This window comes from Ranitomeya imitator, chromosome 3 (assembly GCF_032444005.1).
Source record: "Ranitomeya imitator isolate aRanImi1 chromosome 3, aRanImi1.pri, whole genome shotgun sequence".
In the NCBI taxonomy this organism is placed as follows: domain Eukaryota; kingdom Metazoa; phylum Chordata; class Amphibia; order Anura; family Dendrobatidae; genus Ranitomeya; species Ranitomeya imitator.
In genome coordinates, this window is record NC_091284.1 from 25,274,130 (window position 1) to 25,287,042 (window position 12,913).

Below are 12,913 nucleotides of genomic sequence, written 5' to 3' on the forward strand. Positions count from 1 at the left end.
TTGGACCTAAGCAAATACACGTTAGGAGATTTGCGCATCCCACTCAGTATATCGGTATAGATATAGAGAGATTACTATTTATCTTTGTATTTGTCATTGATTTTTAATAAAAAAAATATGTAAAAAACAAAATGATATTTTAGTTCATCATGTTTTATACACTCATCCAGATGTGCCACCACCAACATGGCCGCCGGAATTCCCCTCTCGCTTTACGCTTCCGCGCAACGGAGCCTCACCTACTCACGGAGCATGCGCCAAGCGTCGCTCGGTGATGACGCCACCGATTCGCTCTGCCACGTCTCTCCTGGGCAGCGGCGGAGAGTAAAGGGAAGAAGAGAGCTGGGGAGGCAGCGGCTGCAGGAAGAGGGGTGTCCGCTCCCCTGCACCCTCCCCCAGGACGTGCACCCTGCATGGGCTCACTATGCGGCAGGCAGCCCCGCGCCGGAGACCAGCCCCGACCGATGACTGAGCTGCTGCAGCTGCCCTTCCATGTGTGAGTACAGCCCGCTCCGGTGCTGCAGTGTGTCACCGCGGCTCCCTGCAACCTGTGGCTGCCCAGCTGCTGTGGAACTACTACTCCCAGCATGCTCTGACATTCCTCACCTGCCAGGGCATGCTGCGACTTGTAGTTCCCCAACAGCTGTGCAGCCACAGGTTGCAGATTACTGCTGTATACCCCTATATATGCACACAGTGCTCCCCCGCTATATACACGGTGTCATCCGCTGGGACTTGTAGTGTCCCACACGTTCAGTCCTCCTTACTCAGGGCACGATGGGAGTTATAGTTTTGCTGCAGATTGTGAGGACGTGCTGGGAGTTGTAGTCCTGCTATGGTTGGGTTGCAGAATGCATGCGTATGTGCATGCCATTATTATCGCGTAGCATCAGATGCAAGCTGCCAGGGCATGCTGGGAGTTGTAGTTTACCAACAGGATGTATCCGATCCCTGGATGCTCCTGAAGCTGCAAACTGAACATGCTGGGAGTTGTAGTTCATACACTTACGTCTGCACAAGACAGAACAATAAAATGCACAATCATACATTCTGCGGCCTGTGTGGACATGCTGGGAGTTGTAGTTCATACACATATAGGTCTGCACATGACAAAGCAATAAAATTCATGATCACATCTCCTGCCGCTTGTGTGGACATGCTGGGAGTTGTAGTTCATGCAAATATACGTCTGCACATGACAGAGCTATAAAATGCATGATCATACATTCTTCCGCCTGTGTGGACATGCTGGGAGTTGTAGTTCATACACATATATCTGCACATGACAGAGCTATAAAATTCATGATCATACATTCTTCCGCCCGTGTGGACATGCTGGGAGTTGTAGTTCATACACATATATCTGCACATGACAGAGCTATAAAATTCATGATCATACATTCTTCCGCCTGTGTGGACATGCTGGGAGTTGTAGTTCATACACATATATCTGCACATGACAGAGCTATAAAATTCATGATCATACATTCTTCCGCCCGTGTGGACATGCTGGGAGTTGTAGTTCATACACATATATCTGCACATGACAGAGCTATAAAATTCATGATCATACATTCTTCCGCCTGTGTGGACATGCTGGGAGTTGTAGTTCATACACATATATCTGCACATGACAGAGCTATAAAATTCATGATCGTACATTCTTCCGCCTGTGTGGACATGCTGGGAGTTGTAGTTCATACACATATATCTGCACATGACAGAGCTATAAAATTCATGATCATACATTCTTCCGCCTGTGTGGACATGCTGGGAGTTGTAGTTCATACACATATATCTGCACATGACAGAGCTATAAAATTCATCATCACATCTGCTGCCGCCTGTGTGGACATGCTGGGAGTTGTAGTTCATACACATATACGTCTGCACACGACAAAGCAATAATATTTATGATCACATCTCCTGCCGCCTGTGTGGACATGCTGGGAGTTGTAGTTCATACACATATACGTCTGCACACGACAGAACAATACAATTCATGATCACACCTTCTGGCTCCTGTGTGGACATGCTGGGAGTTGTAGTTCATACACATATACGTCTGCACATGACAGAGCAATACAATTCATGATCACACCTCCTGGCTCCTGTGTGGACATGCTGGGAGTTGTAGTTCATACACATATATCTGCACATGACAGAGCTATAAAATTCATCATCACATCTGCTGCCGCCTGTGTGGACATGCTGGGAGTTGTAGTTCATACACATATACGTCTGCACACGACAAAGCAATAATATTCATGATCACATCTCCTGCCGCCTGTGTGGACATGCTGGGAGTTGTAGTTCATACACATATACGTCTGCACACGACAGAACAATACAATTCATGATCACACCTTCTGGCTCCTGTGTGGACATGCTGGGAGTTGTAGTTCATACACATATACGTCTGCACACGACAGAGCAATACAATTCATGATCACACCTCCTGGCTCCTGTGTGGACATGCTGGGAGTTGTAGTTTTGTCCTGGAGTGCCACAGACCACTCATGTTGCATTATAGCAGAGGGATGCAACGATGACCAGCAGTACTCCGCAACATGAGGCCATCTGATTCCTGTAGGACTGCAAGTCCCAGCATGTCATGACGACGTTCGAGTCTCTGCCGACCCCCAAGTTTCGTGCTGCTCCCGTGTGGTACCTGTAACCTGAGTCAGACTTCATGAACTAGGAGGCCCAGGATGAGCGCTGCAGAGTCATGTTCCCAGATTCAGGTTCCTATTCAGCAGCGTTGGGAATTGCTGGGAGTTGTAGTGCTGACAACTTTTTTTTTTTTTTTTTTTTAACGTCTCATTCATCTTTGTCACGTTACTTCATTTTTAGATCCTTAAACCTGTCCTCCGGGGCGTCCCATCCATACTAATCACTGCCGCTGTTGGAGGAGATGGCGTTGTGAGCTGAATTGTGATTTCTGCTCCGGTGGTGACGGGAGATCAGAACATTCTGCCTCCTATTATCCCTCCGATGAGGTTGTGTCCAGTCTGCGCTGCCGAGCCGTCCGTTCACTGACAGCAGCAGAGATCTTACAATAATCAGACCTGAATCCAAACATTGAAAATTGGCTGCGGAGGGAAGGGGTTAAACGTCATGAAAGAATGGATTTCTTTTCTGTGACCCCCGGGCCCCTGCTTCCCCTCACTTGTGGCATGGTGCCCTGCGCGCCAAGCAAATAAACCCTGAACCCAAGCCGTCCCTGCAGTTATATCAGCCGGGCAATCGTCCCATCCGTCGCCCTTCATGTTCCCTTTTATCACCCTGTGATGGGGGGGGGAGGGCACAATCAATCACAAAACTAACACTTTACGTTGCTTAAAAGGCAATTCCCGAGAAAATAATTAAGCGTTTACCGGAATTTTGGTCTTCATTGCGTTTCTTGCATTCTATTCATGAATCAGGAGGCACTGGATGAACAGAGCCGATGCTTCCAAATAGTGATGTGCTGGAAGCTCCTCGATAGCAAACAGCCTGGACAGATATCTACCATCTGACGACATGTGATTATCACTAGGACGCAGAGATTTCCAAGGATTCGGCCTCTCCCTGACCATGAATATATGGCCGCCCGTCATAATGCCCGAGCAGCTGATTACACAGAGTATTCTATCCGTCAGCCTGCTTGCTGATGGTTTCCAAGTTTCAACGTTTTTTGTTTTCTTTTCTGCGCTGATTATCGTTCTGAATTGGAATCTTGCCGAGTTGTCTGCACAGAGCTCCCCCTAGTGGTGATTGTATTGTTTAAAGGGCAGTGATCCAGGATACAATTAAATGGGTTAAATTACAAAAAAAAAAAAAAAGCCTCTTAAAGGGGTTTTTCCCATAATCAAAACCTATCCACATGACAAGTGATAAGTATCCGATCCCTGGGAGTCCAACCAATGATCATGTAAATGGCGCTTACCATAGTATTGCAGTATATAGTCCGAGTGATCAAATTGGGACTCGAAAATTAATGTTTTTACAAATGAGAAAAAAAAAATCTAAAAGCTTCACCCGCCCTCCTTTATTTTCTGCCAATCCAAAAAAAATAAAAAAAATTATCGTCGCTTCCTTAAAAGTCCAAAGTACTAAAAATCTAAAGTGAATAAAAAGAAACTGCTTTATTTGTTTATTCGTTTTTTTTATTGCTTAACTTCACCATTTTGTGATCCTTTTATCTGGTAAAATAAATGGTGTCGATAAAAAACAAAAACAAATTGGCTCTTGGGGGGGAAAAGAGGCCAAAACAAATAATGGACTGGCATTGAAGAGGTTAAATTTTTTTTTTTTTTTTTCAGCAGTGACTGCTGCAGCCAATCACTGGCCTTTGCAGTTTCTTGCTGTCCAATGAAGCATCACTGATGAGGTCTGTGATTGGCTGCAGCGGTCACATGCGTGTATGTGATGTCATCACTGTCAGCCGGGGTCTATAGGGTGAGTATTGGATTTTTTTTTTTTTTTTTTAAGTCATGGATATAAAAAATGAAATTCTGGGTCTTCCCTCCAGGAAGCAGAGCATTTCCTTTTGTCATATCTGCTCGGTATTTTTGGGGTGGGCTGTGTGGACCCCACTAGTACCTGTAGGTCTCCCCTCGCCGCTGCGCTGCCCATCGTCACACAATGCTCCTCTTATTCACACACAATGGATATTTGCTTTGGGAGTCACTTGTGACCTCATGTATTTACCTCTTCTCACGACTTAAAGGGGAATTATCGAATTATTAAGGATTATGATCTCAGCGACCGGAGCATTCACTTCCTAAATAATCTACAATTAGTCACAGGAGACCGAAGGCACGGACTCACATCTTCATATAGTGTTATGTGTGTCTATACTGTACTCACTGCCGGAGCTGCAGATAGTAAAATCCCTTTAAGAAGAGGAGCGGTTACCTTATTACTGGTGTCCTGAATGGTTTAATGCAGAAAGCTAATTCTGTATTCCCGGCATCAGTTCTACACTGAATGTGGTTCTCACTGCACAGACATTAGCACGTAATCATCCCCAACCAGACCTGTAATATGTCTTTAAGATTGGACCTGATAGGCTGCAAATTTCACTGCGCTTTCCTGGATCTTCACCATACATACATTATTCCAGAGCTGTGCTCACTATTCTGCTGGTTCAGTCACTGTGTACATACATTACATTACTGATCCTGAGTTACATCCTGTATTATACTCCAGAGCTGCACTCACTATTCTGCTGGTGCAGTCACTGTGTACATACATTACATTACTGATCCTGAGTTACATCCTGTATTATACCCCAGAGCTGTACTCACTATTCTGCTGGTGCAGTCACTGTGTACATACATTACATTACTGATCCTGAGTTACATCCTGTATTATACTCCAGAGCTGCACTCACTATTCTGCTGGTGCAGTCACTGTGTACATTACATTACTGATCCTGAGTTACATCCTGCATTATACTCCAGAGCTGCACTCACTATTCTGCTGGTGCAGTCACTGTGTACATACATTACATTACTGATCCTGAGTTACATCCTGTATTATACCCCAGAGCTGTACTCACTATTCTGCTGGTGCAGTCACTGTGTACATACATTACATTACTGATCCTGAGTTACATCCTGTATTATACCCCAGAGCTGCACTCACTATTCTGCGGGTGCAGTCACTGTGTACATACATTACATTACTGATCCTGAGTTACATCCTGTATTATACTCCAGAGCTGCACTCACTATTCTGCTGGTGCAGTCACTGTGTACATACATTACTGATCCTGAGTTACATCCTGTATTATACCCCAGAGCTGCACTCACTATTCTGCTGGTGCAGTCACTGTGTACATACATTACATTACTGATCCTGAGTTACATCCTGTATTATACTCCAGAGCTGCACTCACTATTCTGCTGGTGCAGTCACTGTGTACATTACATTACTGATCCTGAGTTACATCCTGCATTATACTCCAGAGCTGCACTCACTATTCTGCTGGTGCAGTCACTGTGTACATACATTACATTACTGATCCTGAGTTACATCCTGTATTATACCCCAGAGCTGCACTCACTATTCTGCTGGTGCAGTCACTGTGTACATACATTACATTACTGATCCTGAGTTACATCCTGTATTATACTCCAGAGCTGCACTCACTATTCTGCGGGTGCAGTCACTGTGTACATACATTATATTACTGATCCTGAGTTACATCCTGTATTATACTCCAGAGCTGCACTCACTATTCTGCTGGTGCAGTCACTGTGTACATACATTACATTACTGATCCTGAGTTACATTCTGTATTATACTCCAGAGCTGCGCTCACTATTCTGCTGGTGCAGTCACTGTGTACATACATTACATTACTGATCCTGAGTTACATCCTGTATTATACTCCAGAGCTGCACTCACTGTTCTGCTGGTGCAGTCACTGTGTACATACATTACATTACTGATCCTGAGTTACATCCTGTATTATACTCCAGAGCTGCACTCACTATTCTGCTGGTGCAGTCACTGTGTACATTACATTACTGATCCTGAGTTACATCCTGTATTATACTCCAGAGCTGCACTCACTATTCTGCGGGTGCAGTCACTGTGTACATACATTATATTACTGATCCTGAGTTACATCCTGTATTATACCCCAGAGCTGCACTCACTATTCTGATGGTGCAGTCACTGTGTACATACATTACATTACTGATCCTGAGTAACATCCTGTATTATACTCCAGAGCTGCACTCACTATTCTGCTGGTGCAGTCACTGTGTACATACATTACATTACTGATCCTGAGTTACATTCTGTATTATACTCCAGAGCTGCGCTCACTATTCTGCTGGTGCAGTCACTGTGTACATACATTACTGATCCTGAGTTACATCCTGTATTATACTCCAGAGCTGCACTCACTATTCTGCTGGTGCAGTCACTGTGTACATTACATTACTGATCCTGAGTTACATCCTGCATTATACTCCAGAGCTGCACTCACTATTCTGCTGGTGCAGTCACTGTGTACATACATTACATTACTGATCCTGAGTTACATCCTGTATTATACTCCAGAGCTGCACTCACTATTCTGCGGGTGCAGTCACTGTGTACATACATTACATTACTGATCCTGAGTTACATTCTGTATTATACTCCAGAGCTGCACTCACTATTCTGATGGTGCAGTCACTGTGTACATACATTACATTACTGATCCTGAGTTACATCCTGTATTATACTCCAGAGCTGCACTCACTATTCTGCGGGTGCAGTCACTGTGTACATACATTACATTACTAATCCTGAGTTACCTCCTGTATTATACTCCAGAGCTGCACTCACTATTCTGCTGGTGCAGTCACTGTGTACATACATTACATTACTGATCCTGAGTTACATCCTGTATTATACTCCAGAGCTGCACTCACTATTCTGCTGGTGCAGTCACTGTGTACATACATTACATTTCTGATCCTGAGTTACATTCTGTATTATACTCCAGAGCTGCACTCACTATTCTGATGGTGCAGTCACTGTGTACATACATTACATTACTGATCCTGAGTTACATTCTGTATTATACTCCAGAGCTGCACTCACTATTCTGATGGTGCAGTCACTGTGTACATACATTACATTACTGATCCTGAGTTACATCCTGTATTATACCCCAGAGCTGCACTCACTATTCTGCGGGTGCAGTCACTGTGTACATACATTACATTACTGATCCTGAGTTACATCCTGTATTATACTCCAGAGCTGCACTCACTATTCTGCTGGTGCAGTCACTGTGTACATACATTACTGATCCTGAGTTACATCCTGTATTATACCCCAGAGCTGCACTCACTATTCTGCTGGTGCAGTCACTGTGTACATACATTACATTACTGATCCTGAGTTACCTCCTGTATTATACTCCAGAGCTGCACTCACTATTCTGCTGGTGCAGTCACTGTGTACATACATTACATTACTGATCCTGAGTTACATCCTGTATTATACTCCAGAGCTGCACTCACTATTCTGCTGGTGCAGTCACTGTGTACATACATTACATTACTGATCCTTAGTTACATCCTGTATTATACTCCAGAGCTGCACTCATTATTCTGCTGGTGCAGTCACTGTGTACATACATTACATTACTAATCCTGAGTTACATCCTGTATTATACCCCAGAGCTGCACTCACTATTCTGCGGGTGCAGTCACTGTGTACATACATTACATTACTGATCCTGAGTTACATTCTGTATTATACTCCAGAGCTGCACTCACTATTCTGATGGTGCAGTCACTGTGTACATACATTACATTACTGATCCTGAGTTACCTCCTGTATTATAATCCAGAGCTGCACTCACTATTCTGCGGGTGCAGTCACTGTGTACATACATTACATTACTGATCCTGAGTTACATTCTGTATTATACTCCAGAGCTGCACTCACTATTCTGCTGGTGCAGTCACTGTGTGCATACATTACATTACTGATCCTGAGTTACATCCTGTATTATACTCCAGAGCTGCACTCACTATTCTGATGGTGCAGTCACTGTGTACATACATTACATTACTGATCCTGAGTTACCTCCTGTATTATACTCCAGAGCTGCACTCACTATTCTGATGGTGCAGTCACTGTGTACATACATTACATTACTGATCCTGAGTTACCTCCTGTATTATACTCCAGAGCTGCACTCACTATTCTGCTGGTGCAGTCACTGTGTACATACATTACATTACTGATCCTGCGTTACATCCTGTATTATAGAGACAGTAATCCTGTAATCTCCAGCGGTTTCTGCTATCGGTCACACTTTCTGTTTTTCTCAGTAAATGTCTCTGGAGGTTCTCAGCACTGACAAATGACACATACGGTAGTTATCTTCAGTGACAGGGAGTTTTCTTTTACTTTCTGAATCTCTTCTCTTCTGAAGAATACTTGTCAGCCTCTCCCAATTTGAAATGGCTGGTAACAGAGAGCAATGGTTTGTTTTCCAATAGACAGCTAAGAAAACAATGTCGTTTAAAGGGCCTTTCTTGTGTGAACTTTCGGGACATAAGTATATCATAGAGCTAGGTATCTACTTTTGGGGACAGGATGTAGCAGTATTATGGCTGCGATTGTCCACCATGATAGATATCCTAGGAATCTCCTTTTGTCACCCAGAGAATCTTTTCAATTCCTGTTATTCTTTCCTGGTCAGTCACAGTCAGAGATCACTCTTCAATTCATCTCACTGTGCTGAGATGGGCTTGATTGAAAAATAAGCGAGGAATTAAGTAGCTAACTCCTCCACCTGTGTGTGTGTGTGTGTGATGCAGAAGAAACTAGGAAGTAGCTAACTCCTCCACCTGTGTGTGTGATGCAGAAGAAATTAGGAAGTAGCTAACTCCTCCACCTGTGTGTGTGTGTGTGTGTGATGCAGAAGAAATTAGGAAGTAGCTAACTTCTCCACCTGTGTGTGTGTGTGTGATGCAGAAGAAATTAGGAAGTAGCTAACTCCTCCACCTGTGTGTGTGTGATGCAGAAGAAATTAGGAAGTAGCTAACTCCTCAACCTATGTGTGTGTGTGTTGCAGAAGAAATTAGGAAGTAGCTAACTCCTCCACCTGTGTGTGTGTGATGCAGAAGAAATTAGGAAGTAGCTAACTCCTCCACCTGTGTGTGTGTGTGTGTGTGTGATGCAGAAGAAATTAGGAAGTAGCTAACTCCTGCACCTGTGTGTGTGATGCAGAAGAAATTAGGAAGTAGCTAACTCCTCCACCTGTGTGTGTGTGTGTGTGTGATGCAGAAGAAATTAGGAAGTAGCTAACTCCTCAACCTGTGTGTGTGTGATGCAGAAGAAATTAGGAAGTAGCTAACTCCTCCACCTGTGTGTGTGTGATGCAGAAGAAATTAGGAAGTAGCTAACTCCTCCACCTGTGTGTGTGTGTGATGCAGAAGAAATTAGGAAGTAGCTAACTCCTCCACCTGTGTGTGTGTGATGCAGAAGAAATTAGGAAGTAGCTAACTCCTCCACCTGTGTGTGTGTGATGCAGAAGAAATTAGGAAGTAGCTAACTCCTCCACCTGTGTGTGTGTGATGCAGAAGAAATTAGGAAGTAGCTAACTCCTCCAGCTAAATGTATCCATAATACACATTAATACAGCTGGAGGTCTAAAGAAATGAAAATAAATTGATCACTGACAGATGCAGGACACTGGTGGCAGAGTAACAGGAAGTAGCTAACTTCTCCACCTAAATGTACACGTAATTCACATATGTGCATTTGGAGGCCTGAGACAGAACTGCAGAAAAACCAACACAAGTTTATAATTGGGGTATGCAGTTTGTTAGTGAGTAAAATGTGGAATTGTCAACTTCTAAGTAGAATTCAACAGAAATCTAACTGCTCTCTTAAAAAAAACAAAAAAACGGAAGGAAGTAGCTAACTTCACCTGCATATATCCTAAAGTTTGAAGGATGAGACGTGAATTCAGTAAAGTTAAGAGATCAGAAAGGAAGAGGAGGGCCGCTAACTTCTCCTACCTACCTTTATGTAAGCTCAATCTGTAAAAACAAATAATCAGGACGTAGCTAACTTCTGCACCTATGTCTTAACCCCTTCATGACCCAGCCTATTTTGACCTTAAAGACCTTTTTGTTTTTTGCAATTCTGACCAGTGTCCCTTTATGAGGTAATAACTCAGGAACGCTTCAACGGATCCTAGCGGTTCTGAGATTGTTTTTTCGTGACATATTGGGCTTCATGTTAGTGGTAAATTTAGGTCAATAAATTCTGCGTTTATTTGTGATAAAAACGGAAATTTGGCGAAAATTTTGAAAATTTCGCAATTTTCACATTTTGAATTTTTATTCTGTTAAGCCAGAGAGATATGTGACACAAAATAGTTAATAAATAACATTTCCCACATGTTTACTTTACATCAGCACAATTTTGGAAACAAAATTTTTTTTTGTTAGGAAGTTATAAGGGTTAAAATTTGACCAGCGATTTCTCATTTTTACAATGAAATTTACAAAACCATTTTTTTTAGGGACCACCTCACATTTGAAGTCAGTTTGAGGGGTCTATATGGCTGAAAATACCCAAAAGTGACACCATTCTAAAAACTGCACCCCTCAAGGTACTCAAAACCACATTCAAGAAGTTTATTAACCCTTCAGGTGCTGGAAGGAAAAAATGAACATTTAACTTTTTAGTCACAAAAATTATCTTTTAGCAACAATTTTTTTATTTTCCCAATGGTAAAAGGAGAAACTGAACCACGAAAGTTGTTGTCCAATTTGTCCTGAGTACGCTGATACCTCACATGTGGGGGTAAACCACTGTTTGGGCGCACGGCAGGGCTTGGAAGGGAAGGAGCGCCATTTGACTTTTTGAATCAAAAATTGGCTCCACTCTTTAGCGGACACCATGTCACGTTTGGAGAGCCCCCGTGTGCCTAATAATTGGAGCTCCCCCACAAGTGACCCCATTTTGGAAACTAGACGCCCCAAGGAACTTATCTAGATGCATAGTGAGCACTTTGAACCCCCAGGTGCTTCACAAATTGATCCGTAAAAATGAAAAAGTACTTTTTTTTTCACAAAAAAATTCTTTTAGCCTCAATTTTTTCATTTTCACATGGGCAACAGGATAAAATGGATCCTAAAATGTGTTGGGCAATTTCTCCTGAGTACGCCGATACCTCATATGTGGGGGTAAACCACTGTTTGGGCACATGGTAAGGCTCGGAAGGGAAGGCGCGCCATTTGACTTTTTGAATGGAAAATTAGCTCCAATTGTTAGCGGACACCATGTCGCGTTTGGAGAGCCCCTGTGTGCCTAAACATTGGAGCTCCCCCACAAGTGACCCCATTTTGGAAAGTAGACCCCCCAAGGAACTTATCTAGATGCATATTGAGCACTTTAAACCCCCAGGTGCTTCACAGAAGTTTATAACGCAGAGCCATGAAAATATAAAATATTTTTTCTTTCCTCAAAAATGATTTTTTAGCCTGGAATTTCCTATTTTGCTAAGGATAACAGGATAAATTGGACCCCAAATATTGTTGTCCAGTTTGTCCTGAGTACGCTGATACCCCATATGTGGGGGTAAACCACTGTTTGGGCGCACGGCAGGGCTCGGAAGGGATGGCACGCCATTTGGCTTTTTAAATGGAAAATTAGCTCCAATCATTAACGGACACCATGTCACGTTTGGAGAGCCCCTGTGTGCCTAAACATTGGAGATCCCCCAGAAATGACACCATTTTGGAAACTAGACCCCCAAAGGAACTAATCTAGATGTGTGGTGAGGACTTTGAACCCCCAAGTGCTTCACAGAAGTTTATAACGCAGAGCCATGAAAATAAAAATAAAAAATTATTTTCTCAAAAATGATCTTTTAGCCTGCAATTTTTTATTTTCCCAAGGGTAACAGGAGAAATTTGACCCCAAAAGTTGTTGTCCAGTTTCTCCTGAGTACGCTGATACCCCATATGTGGGGGTAAATCACTGTTTGGGCACATGCCGGGGCTCGGAAGTGAAGTAGTGACGTTTTGAAATGCAGACTTTGATGGAATGCTCTGTGGGCGTCACGTTGCGTTTGCAGAGCCCCTGATGTGGCTTAACAGTAGAAACCCCCCACAAGTGACCCCATTTTGGAAACTAGACCCCGAAAGGAACTTATCTAGATGTGTGGTGAGCACTTTGAACCCCCAAGTGCTTCATAGAAGTTTATAATGCAGAGCCGTGAAAATAATAAATACGTTTTCTTTCCTCAAAAATAATTATTTAGCCCAGAATTTTTTATTTTCCCAAGGGTTACAGAAGAAATTGGACCCCAAAAGTTGTTGTCCAGTTTCTCCTGAGTACGCCGATACCCCATGTGTGGAGGTAAACCACTGTTTGGGCACATGCCGGGGCT

The 12,913-nt window shown here is 43.2% G+C and overlaps 1 protein-coding gene across 1 annotated transcript in view; it reads left to right on the plus strand.

Moving 5' to 3' along the window:
- Positions 1-266: 266 nt before the first annotated feature.
- TMEM39A (transmembrane protein 39A) overlaps positions 267-12,913 on the plus strand; it is a 40,814-nt gene continuing 28,167 nt past the window's right edge. The window contains exon 1 of the mRNA XM_069760585.1: positions 267-496. The gene's annotated coding sequence lies outside the window, so the exon portion shown is untranslated. The remainder of the gene's footprint in view (positions 497-12,913) is intronic.